Genomic DNA, 11,624 nt, shown 5'->3' with positions numbered 1-11,624 from the left:
CTGGAAGTGTTTAAGGAAAGACTGGACATGACACTCAGTGCCATAGTCTAGTTGTCATGGTGGTGCTGGGTCACAGGTTGGACTCGATGATCTCAGAGGTCTTTTCCAAGACTCTTTTCCAAGATTTTGGGATTCTGTGATAAAATCAGGTAATAGAGAATTAAGATAGTCTATCAGATGAATTGGCAAGAAATTTTTAAACTATTTTTTCTCATCAACTTCTGTAATGAATGTTTGAAACCAGCAGCAGGAATTAAATCAATTCCTTATTTGTTTTGTGTAAGGAAACAAATTCCTTATTTGTTTTTCCTTATATTTTCCTTCCATAAATTTTCATCTGATCTTCCCATCAGTTTTCATCTCCTATCTAATTACAAGTGATCAACAGTAACTCCCAGAGGAAAGAGGCTTCCCTTGAAACCTGCATTGCTTTTAATATTCGCTCGGCAATAATTGCCTGTTCCTGAGCCAAAGCACTTAATCCTGCATCAATATGTGTGATGCTGGCAGGCTGAGCATAAGTTTAGGTTTCCCTCCACATTCTCTGTACTGACCTCCCGTCCCTCTGGCTCTTTGGCATCCTTACCTGGGTTGCATCTCTTTTTCTGAGTTTTTTCTGAGTCTCTTCTGGCTTCTAACAAGCACAGAGCTACCCAAAGCAGCAACACAAACTGGAGTTCTCTGTCTATGCATTTATTTTTGTAAAACGAGTACAAGCTTAATATTTCTGAGACAGCTACTGTTGTCAAATGGTCAACATAGAGGTGATTGTGCACATGCAGGCATGCACACACACACACACACCTGTCCTTCAACACACAGGTGAGATGGGGCCAGGTCCTCCTGTTCCCTTAAAAAATCATGGTGCTTCTCGGCTGAACCAGCAGAACTGCTGTGACAAGAGGAAGGAGACAAATTGGAAATGCATGAGCAAGTCTTCTGATTCCCCTTAGAAATAAATAAGCATGAGCCCAGCATACACCTTAAGCTCTCAGTGTTGAAGAATTTGGGCAAATACGTAGTACAGAAAATTACTGACTTATTCATTGCTCGCCCTTCCTGCTCTAACTGACAGCCAAACATGACAATTGCATTAGAGTAAGTAGGATGGTCTCTAAATTATTAAAGTCAACAATGATGTAACCTTAGCCAGGAAGACAGATGGCTCTGGAAACTGGGAAAAAATGCTATTGAAAAGCATTTTGAATTGTTTATCAGTTTGTCACTGACTGACGGCAGCTGCACGACTTCATGTTTTATTAGGAAGAGGAAATTACACAGTTGCAGAATTAAGGAACATTCAAATAAAAGCCCAATTCTGCATTTAGTCAGGTTTTACATGATGATTGAAAGTCAGCTTAACTGCAGTGATCTTGACCTTCCCACTCCAAACCCACTCGCTTTTTGCATCGGAGCGGCTTCTCAGAGGCTGACAGGGCCCCTAGGTCAGGATTATAAACACAGCTCCACTGTGACAGCCCAGCCTGATTTGTCCATGGAGACAAACGTAACTGTGGCTACACAGGTGTTATCCAGGCATCAGGGAACCCACTGGCCAAGACAGAACCTGAACAAGGAGTTGTTGCTAGCAGGATTGTGCTGGCTCTTGCCTCTGCAGGGTGTTGCTGGGACTGTGCAGAGCACTGCCAGGCTGACTGCTGTTATCTCTGCTGCTTGTAGACATCAGCAAGACAACAATGAGGTGTAACAGGGACAAAGTTTCCCAAGATGGAAGATAAAGGACATAATTAGTGTTTACAAGTGACCCAGGTGTTTTCTCCCCAGGGTTGGCACAGCCCTTTCCCAGGCTGCAGGCAGGGATAAGCACCAGGATGGCAGAGAGCACCAGTAAGGGCTCATCTCACCTTGCCATGGAAGTGGCATGTGTTGGCTTGGAGGGACTGCAACGGCCAGCTCTGTAAGGAGCTGTTGAATCCTCAGACTTACACTCAATATCATCTCTGGGTCAGCCCAAAACCTATGTGAGGAAGAAAAAGAGATCATGGGTAAAAATGCTTGTGAATGGCAGACTCTTTGGCATAGCAGATAGCACATTTGCCAGAATTTTCTATCATAAAATCATACACAATTGAATTACTTGAATTGCTTTTTGGCTTCTACGTACTGCCCAACACTTAGTCTATGCATTTCACACCCCAGTGAGCACAGACTGGTCCCAGTGCTTCCCCAGTACTCTGTGGCTGAGCCCATTGCCTGCTCTGCTCCTGACCAGGTGATGAGAGTTTTTATCTTCTCTGGCTTAGACATGGACTTCCCCCAAGGACTCCCATGAATCAGAGCTCGCATGTCAACTTGTCCCAAGCACTCTGTGGTGTCAGCAGGACCATCCTACCAAAATCACTGCTGATATGTGAAAGTTTCCTGATCTTTTGCCACTGCAAGGCTGACTTGAAGCATAAAGTGTTGTGTCTTCTTAAGTGAGTGTGCTCCTTCTTCTTTTGTGGTTCAGAGGCCCAGAAGGCACAGGAGCCCCTCTCTTATTTCCTAGCTCATTTGCTAGCACTGCTGATGTTGGCAGATAGGTCTTGTTCCCACTAAATCTTAATATACTCACTACAGACAGATACAGGGTAGATTTGCAGCCTCTGCAAAATATCACCAGTCTCCTGATTAATCTGGTCACCTAGGGACATGAGGTTTTAAAGCAAAATTGTCCTTTGTAATTGCATTAAAAAAACAAGGGGCAAAAAGTATTTTTAGAGAGAACTTGGAGCTGATTCCCTCCTGCAGCACAGCCAGTGGGTGATGTCCTGTATGTCCTCTGGGCATAGGGAGAAGCAAGGGGGAGAAGTGCTGGAAGAACTGCTGGTCCCAGGTTTCCCATGGGGAGAGGACAGTCAAAGTCAAACCCCAAACATGTGGCTGAACCAAGAATTACACTGAGGTCTCTTGCATGGCATCTCAGGGCTTGGAGATACTTCTCTGTGTGATATTGCTCCCCTAGGATACAGAGTTTGGAGAGCAGGAAAGACCAAGATGACCACAGGTGACAACTATGTGGAGCACTGAATGACATCCATGGTCAGATAAAAGAGGGTGATTCCCTTTGATTTAAAGTCCTGAGCATCAAGCTTGTGCTGGTCTAAGAGAAGCAGGAAAACAGGAAGGGCTGCATACCTTGAGCACCATGTAGGAGCATCTATCCTTGCCAACTCATTTGACAAGCCATTGATGTAAGATGTAAATCATGACTTCTGATTCTCTTCATGAGAACTGCTCCTTCCCAGGCTGCCAACCACTGTTGTCTGACTCTCCACTGCCACTCGGGCAGCTTCCCCTGGCACCTGACACTGCAGTTGTCACACAGTATCACCCAAAACGGTGCAGAAGTTCCAGGAGGGTCACAGGAGGATGAGGAGGGCTGAGCAGCTTTGGGAGAGTTATCAGCAATGAGAGGAACCAGAGGAAACTGAGGAGGGAGAAAGGGAGGATCCCATCTAACCTATGCTGTGGGGGAGCTCAAATTGTCCTGCAAGGGAGTGAAGAAATGCACTGAGAAGTGCAAACACAGGGATAACTGGTGGAATGTGGTTCAACACCCACCTCCAGGCACAGGGGAGGGGAAAATCTGTGCTGGGAAATGCTCCATACCTGACTAACGGCTCTGATAAAAATGCCATAAATACCAAATCAGACCACAGCAAACACACTGACAAACATATATCAAGCAAAATGTTTCCTGAAGAAGGTGTGGCAGAGGAGAGAGACGTGGCAATGCTGGCTATGGCTGTATGTGGCAGGTGTGGAAACAGAGACAGTGGCATTTGCCAGCTGCTAACTAAGTCACATTTCAAGACCTGTGCCTGGGCTGTTTACACCAGTAGCTATGAAACAGGTTTGTATTCATGCAGGTTATGAGGCTGACAGGGAGCATGTGGTGCTATAACATGTGCCTTTCCTTTCTGGGAGCATGGGAAGTGCCCACCATCAGGCATGCTATAGGAAAAAAAGTATCCCATATAACTCTGAAAAATAGATGTGGAAAATATTTTCCCTGAATGGACTTAGTAGTCTTTTCCTGTTGTGATTAAGAGGAAAAGGTCTTCTGACATTTTTTTTTTCTGAAGGTTCTCTTCATCAGGAACTGTAGTGACAGGACAAGGAGTAATGGGTTTGAACTGAAAAAGAGGAAATTTAGGTTAGATATATGGAAGAAATTCTTTACTGTGAGGTGGTGAGGCACAGGAACAGGTTGTCCAGGGAAGTTGTGGATGCCCCATTCCTGGCAGTGTCAAGGCCAGGCTGAATGGGGCACTGAGCAATCTGATCTAGTGGGAAATGTCCCTGCCTATGGCAGGGGGGTTGGAACTAGATGGTCCATTCCAACCCAAACCATTCCATGATTCTGTGATTCTATTACTTCAAGAGACTTTGTGGAGTTGGTTATTTTGGAGGGTTCAGGCTCTCACTGAACTGTGTGAGGAAGATAGGCTGCAGCATCCTTCTTTAGAGCTGTTTTTCTTCGGTTTGCAGCCCTGATGAAGTAGCAGGTGTTCAGGAAAGGCAGATTTCCCTTTATTCCTGAGATGACAAGCTGGAGGAGTCATGTCCCAGAAGCAGATAACCTGAGGCATAGTTGAATCCAGATGAGTGGTGAGACTTTCCCATAATACAACTTTCCAGGCCCTTCAGCAGCCCCAGCGCAGCCCTGCAGCCACAAGGAGAGGAACAGTCAGTTTGGCTGCAGCCTCCTTCCTTACAGAGCTGTGCTTCCTGTCCCTGGAGGTGCTCAGTGGGGTGTGCTTTATGCAGCTGAAATTGTTGATTTGTTTCTTCTGTGCAAAGGCCAGTTTGGCCCTGGAAAAATCCAGCAGTGAGGCTCCTTCCTGTAAAGGAGAGGGTTTAATGTCCACTGGGATGTTGGTACCCTTTTGCTCCCAGCACAGGGTAAGCCCAAACTGGATCCTGCCTCCATCCCACAGGTGCAGGGACATTGTACCTGGAACTGAGCAGAGACAACTGGTCCCTGGCAAAGAGGAGCCAGGATGGGCTGAGTAAAACTGGCAATGCCTGGGTTTTTTCCCTGCTTCCAGAAGCAGAGCATCAAACTTTTTTGTTGGAAGTGAAAAAAACTTGTTATTTTTATGGGCATCTACCCAAAGCATGAAGCAGGATGAAGTGCAGCTACTAAATCAAAGGCGAGGTGCAGACTCTGTGCCTACTGAATGGAATAAGGAATGACTGGAGTAAGGAAAGCCCTGTCTGTCTCTTGAGATGCCCTCCTGAAACTCAGACTGTGCATGGATTTCTATTCAAAGAATTTTCATGCTGCTCTGACTTGCACTACATCATCTTCTCTCACAAACAAACCAATTTAACTACACAGACGTGCTCTTTAATCGCTCTCCTTGGCATGCTGACAATTCCTGCATGTGCAGATGAGTTGCGTCTCAGCTTTGCCAATGCAAATGCTCTGTCCTCCAACCTTCCATGTTTTATTTTTGCCTGAAGATGCTCAGTGGATGCGTATGTGTTCATATACAATTGTTACATTTTTGTTTTCTCTATGCTCTGTCTCTGTACCCAAAAGCATGCTGCTAGTTTATGAACCAGAGCTGGTGTATCCCCGAATAGCAGAGCCGGGAGTTATGCTTTCCTCTGGAGCTCTTCCCTTGTTCTTCATTGCAGCTCACCAGAAGTCAGGATCAAAGCAGTGCATGCTGGTATGCACACTGAAAGAGGGTGCATTGGCTGTTCTTGTAAGGAAGAATCGTGAACAGCTTGCTTTGAAGTGAATTTTGTCAGATTTGGAAAGGTAATTTGCCACTTGTGAAGATTAAAAAAAAAAATCCAAAATTAATCCAAGTGTTGAATGAGAAACAAATACGTAGCTTTTGCTAACATGATTCTAGAGAACACTTATATTGAAAGGGAAGGAGAAGAAGATAAGCTAATAAGATTGCAGTAGAGGAATTACATTGCATACATTTTCCTTATTGCAAACTCAGTCAGATTTCTAAAAATATAATAACACCACAAAGTACTGTGGTGTCTGGAAGTTGTAACTTTATATATACCATTAACATGAAGCCAGTCAGTGCTAACTAAACTTCTTCTCCAGCTCCTGGTCATCACACCTGTGTTCAGTGACCCGTAGCTGCTTGCCTGGGTGCTGCTTCTCTGATGTAGTACAGGGAGAACCCAGACTCTCTTGGGCTACAACCAGCAGGTCAAACTGTTTTTAACTGAGATTTTATCAGCTTTTGGTCTCTAGTTTAGACTCAATTCCTCCACAGAACCATTGCAAATGGGACTCAGTTGCATGAAGGGACTTATATGACTGTAAGAAATTTTACCTGGAGAAAAGTGAGTCTGTTTTGTCCCACAGAAATACCTGCTGGGCAGAGCAGGAGCTGGAAATTGTAGCCCTGTAGAGAGGATCAATGCTGGCGCTGGCTCTGATTTGGGATTTGCAGATAGTATTTCAGAATTCCAAGTTTCCCTACTGAAACTTTTGCTTTCCTGACTAGCTTCTCATGGTCCCATGGCTTGCTCAGGCTGTGGCCTCAGGAGTTCATTTGTGACCTCACTTATGAGCCCAGATTTACTGGTGCCTATATTTTTACCCTCTAGGATTGGGTTTCCAGATCTTCCCTCAAAACTTGCATCCTCTTCTACAAATACACCAGATGCTCTCTCCAGCAGCTCCATTACCACAGAATGCCCATAAAATGCGGAGCAAACATCAGCACTTGCTGGGAGGTCCCAGGGAGATGCTGCGATGCCCAACAACCTCAGCATGAGTCAGGGTTGCCATGGCAGCCCCAGCTTTGAATTCTCTTGCTTTCATGGTTTTCTGCCTCAACCTTAGAATTAGTTTAACCCTAGTTTATATATATATATATGTGCTTTTGATGATAATTACTATTTACTCCTAGTGCCTTGTTCTGCTGCCATTTCTCTTGAAGGACTCTGGGTCCCAGAGAAAATTAAATAATCCATTGTTCTTCTCTTCAGTGTCCAGGAAGAACATATTGTGAATATTTGTGAACCTGCCTGACCAGATGTGGGAGAACAGCCTGAAATGGGCCTTCTGAGCTTTTGTGGAAAGAATCTACCCCTGCCCCCCCAAAAAAACCCAACCCCCCCCCAAAAAAAAAAACCCCACAACCCTACTCATTGAACTACCTGCTCCATTCCTGAGGATGAGCTGTACTCTCTGGTGCAAGAAGTGGTGTTGACAGAGGACAGAGACGGGCACAGAAAACCAAGTGGTAACAGAGAGGTGTCTATGTAGGGTGGCAGTAAAAGCTGGAATAATAGCAGTGGAAAGCAGAGGTGCTGGGGTCAAATGAGCCCTCCCAAATCAGAGAAGTATTTTATGTGGTAACCCCAGGTCACCCCAGAGACTGCACTGCAGCTCATCATTGTTTCATCTCATTCTCTTTTCTGCTTTTCCTTGCCAGCAGGGAGTGTGTCTTATTCTGCCATTGTGCTCTATCTGCAGGATAACTCAGGGTGCAGCAATTTCCTGATGTTCACTTCCATCTGTGCCCTTTGCTGCTGAGTATATTTCTTTAATTGTAGGCTGCAGAAGCAATTTATTTGTTTAATAGTGTCCGGGAAACATACCCAAGGGAGATCTCTGAGCATGACCACAAAGCTGATAAGGATTAATGTTAGGTGATAGAACAGTGGATAAGGCCATTCCCACATTTGGGTCAATATCTGCTATTCATAGCATAAGCATTAAGTAAATGAATATTAGGTTATTATGTGTTATTATATTTAATGAGGTTCAGTATTTACTTTTCCTCTAAAGACTGCTGAGGACCACATTACTATGGTTGTATGCTCTGGCAACCAGGAGAGCAGCCTGCCTGTCTCAGTGGCAGTGAGTTTAGCACAACATCAGAGCTTTCAAAGGGCACTATATGGCCTATATGTTTTATTGTTAGGCAACACTAACAGTATTTGACTTAATGTCCATTGCTAGCAGAGAATTCATTATTAGTGGGTATAAATCTCTTTCTTTCTCCAGGTGTTGATATCTGCTGTGGAAGCTAATAGAGGCATCAGTAGTCATTTTTAAAAGCAGCTCCAAGACTCTAATGTTGATATCGTTGTGCCTTATCCAGCAGCTCTGGGTCCCTGCTGTGCCCTGTGTCAGAAACAACAAAGCAGCTCCTTTGCTGACACTTACACTTTCATTCTTGCCTCCAATAATTTCCTGCATTGATTAAAAAGTAATAATAATAATAATCCCAGAAATATTTGGGAAGTGCACAAACCCAGCTGCATCCTGCTTGTGGTGGGCCAGTGTCTGTGTGTAAGCCCAAGCCAGGAAGCTCCTCACTCCCCTGAACAGCTGCCTCCACAGGTCTGCTTCCAAATTCCTGCAGCCTGGCAGGACTTATTCCTTTATTCCTTTGCTGTTCATCATCTCTCCCCTGCTCACTCACCACTTCAGCCCACCTGGCACACTGTGGGCTCTCCAGACAGGACTGTCTCTCTGCTCCCCCTGCAATGCCCTGCTCTGAGTGGATAATCCAGAGGCTGAAGATCCTCAGGACTGACCACCATGGAAGTGAAACCAAACCATATCCAACAATAACTTCTGTGTAGAAACAGGGATTTACTGGGAAAGTCTGGTTTTCTGTTCACTGTGTTGAGTCACGCTGTGGCTCTGGAGGAGCTGAAACTGCTCCGGGAATTCTTGAGGCTGTGCTAAAAAGAGCCTGATTTATTGTGCTGAGGAATGAAACTCTGGCTGTGGGCAATAAACAACCATCTATGGGGATGCAGAAAGCAGCAATGTTAAAGAATAGAAAATTGAATATATTTCTTAGTGACAAAGTTATTCAAGAAAGCCAAGTCATGGAGCGCTTCACGTACTGCAGCAGAGAATTCCCAAGCTCTGGAACAAGCTGGACCAGCATCTGCACCAGTATGGGACAATGAGAAAAACCCTGCCCGAGGGAACTCACAGCCCCACTGTAGACTAAGAGAGGACCTATAGATACCAGAAGACAAAGACAAAGCAGGGAGCAGCGAGCCTATATTCTTTCTTGATAAACAAAACTACCAGAGTGTTGCTTCTCCCATTATTTTATGGAAGGTTAGGCTGAAAACCAGCACACCTGGCCCTTGGCAGCGATGGGAACCAATCTGAGTGGTTTCCTGTCTCACCAAACTGAACCCCTGCGGATGAGGGACATCTGTGTGCTCCAGAATAGGACCAGTGTCCTGCAGAAACAGTTTGCCCATCTCAGGGAAATTTTCAGTATTTTAGACTTTCTGTCTCTTATCAGCCAAAAATTCAAATTAAGGAGAAATGGAAATCTCAGACATTACATTTTGAACAGAGGTCCCTAAATTATGTGGCCAGAAGGGGTTACTTATAAGATCTTTGTTTAGATCTTTGTTCTAAATTTACAGATTTAACTGGCTTTAAATAAAATCCTTGTAGTTGCTTATATACAACATTTTTCCTTCTCTTGGTTTAATTTTGGGGGTGTTAAATATGTATTACTAAGTAATTGAAATGTCGTAGTCCTAGATTAAACTCCTCTAGTGGAATTAAATTAAAGGTTTCTGCTCCTGGTTTGGAAGAACCCAGCATGAATGCTTTATAGCAGCAGCAAAGCCAGAATTACAGGTTAGGCTCCCAGTCTGTGTGCATTACTAACACCAGGAAAACAGAAACAGTTTGAACTTTTAGAGGCTGGAACCAAGAAAAAATGGAGATGTAACTTATTTTAGAGCCAGTGTTCTCCTGGAAGGAAGCAGCTCCTGCTATGCCCCCAAGCCCTAGTGGCCTGGAATTGGGGGAGGATGCCTGGACCCTGCATGGATGTGATATGCTCATCCCAGAAATCCCATGGTGCTTGATTTGGTGGGACTGGCCGAGGCTCGCAGCAAGGCAGCTGAAGCTGTGCAATCTCCTCTCTATTTCTTGCTGTAAGTGATTTAGGAGCTCACACCCACAGCGATCACTGCCCTGCCAATGATTCTACTACGCTGCAGGGTCAGAGTTCTGGCAAACTATGGGGAAAGAAATCTCACATAAATCTCTGGTTGTGACTGTGCATCGTGTCCTCTGCACAGAGCCAGCCTGGAGTCAGGGCATCCACTCAGGTAAGCATTTGGAAGAAGCAGTGGGGTATTAAAGGCCAGCCCTGCCCACTGCGCTGGCTTTGGCTCTGCCAGCAGTGGGAGGGAAGCAGTCAGGAGTTGAGGCTAAGGAAAAGCCTCTTCCAGAATTTTCTGTGCCCCAGATGACCCCAGGAAGAACAAGAGGGTTACTTATATCTTCTCCCATATTTAGTACAGGACGGAAATTCCCTCTTCAGCTGGAAGGCAGCGTGCTTGACCCTCCTTTCTGTGTGTCCCAGCATGCAGAACAGCAGTGACCTTCACCAGAGTGGGGAGGGACACATCATTGCTGACTTTTGGGGAGAACATGGCATATTGGTCACCACTGGTCTGAGGCAACTGTGAGCTTGTCACTATCTTCAGTTCCACAGTGGGATCCTCCGTCTGAGCTTGTGACTGGGCAGGAGTTGGTGGTTATGGGAGGAAGCAGTAAAAATGATCCCTGTTGTGATTTGATTTTATACTTTCATTTGGGGGATGCTGAGTCAAAGCTGCCTCGCTCCTCACAACGGGCCAAAACTACCCTGCGGGGTTCGGCTGCAAGGTGCTGTTCTCAGCTGGCCTCTGCTTCATTTCCTCCTCAGCATCTCAGCCAGCTTCGTGACATGCCAGTGAGTACAATTTCCCTTTTCCTTCCTCAGCTAATCCTGAGAGACAATAAATAACAAGAGGACTCTTTTATAAGCAAATATAAAGTGCTCACATCCGCAACATGTTACTAAAGTTATACTGTAATTTGTTCTCAGAGTACCTGTTGGTATGAGCAGCACTTGGATAGGCCTGTGCTACAGAAGGTCTCACTTCTCCTTGAAGCTTTCCTCTGCAGCACTGTCCTTGCTCCTGGAGGTAATTCCCCTGAGCTGGAGCTGATCAGGAAACAAACCAACCAACCAACCCACCCATTTTACGTGAAGAGATCATGCCAAATAAAATTACAGAGATTTTTAGAAAAAGCCTGAAAAAGGTTGAGATTCTTCACCTGGAAGAACAAGATATTTAAGAATCTTTTAAATACACCTTTTTTTAACAGTTGACTCTGCAATGACCAATGAATATCCTCTTTCCACAGCTGAAAAGGCGGCACAAAAGCGCAGTGGCTTAATCCCACAGCTGGGGGGAGCAGGAGCTGCTTGTGGAAGCACAGCACATGAGCTGGGAGAGTCCACCCAAATTTACAGTCCCTGCCCGGGTGTAGTAGTCCCATCGCAGGGCCTGGGTGCATGTCGCAGGGGTGCTCTGAGTTACACTGAAGCACTTTATGCCAGCTGCTTTCAGCACCATGTTCTGGAAAAGTGTCTGCATCCCACTCTCACGTAGCCCTGCTTATCCAGACTGGGAAATCAGGGTGCAAACCAAAGTCCCGTGTTGCCGGCGTAGCTCCTGGAGTAGAAAGGAAACCAACCTTGCACTTGTTCACGGTCACGGTCTCACTCCATAAAAAGAAGGATATAACCTGTTTACAGTATTTTGCTGATCACACAGGACTGCACAGCAGTCAGTAAAGTTGC

The sequence above is a fragment of the Chiroxiphia lanceolata genome, chromosome 14, assembly GCF_009829145.1.
Source record: "Chiroxiphia lanceolata isolate bChiLan1 chromosome 14, bChiLan1.pri, whole genome shotgun sequence".
Lineage (NCBI taxonomy): Eukaryota > Metazoa > Chordata > Aves > Passeriformes > Pipridae > Chiroxiphia > Chiroxiphia lanceolata.
This window is presented reverse-complemented; position numbering follows the sequence as displayed.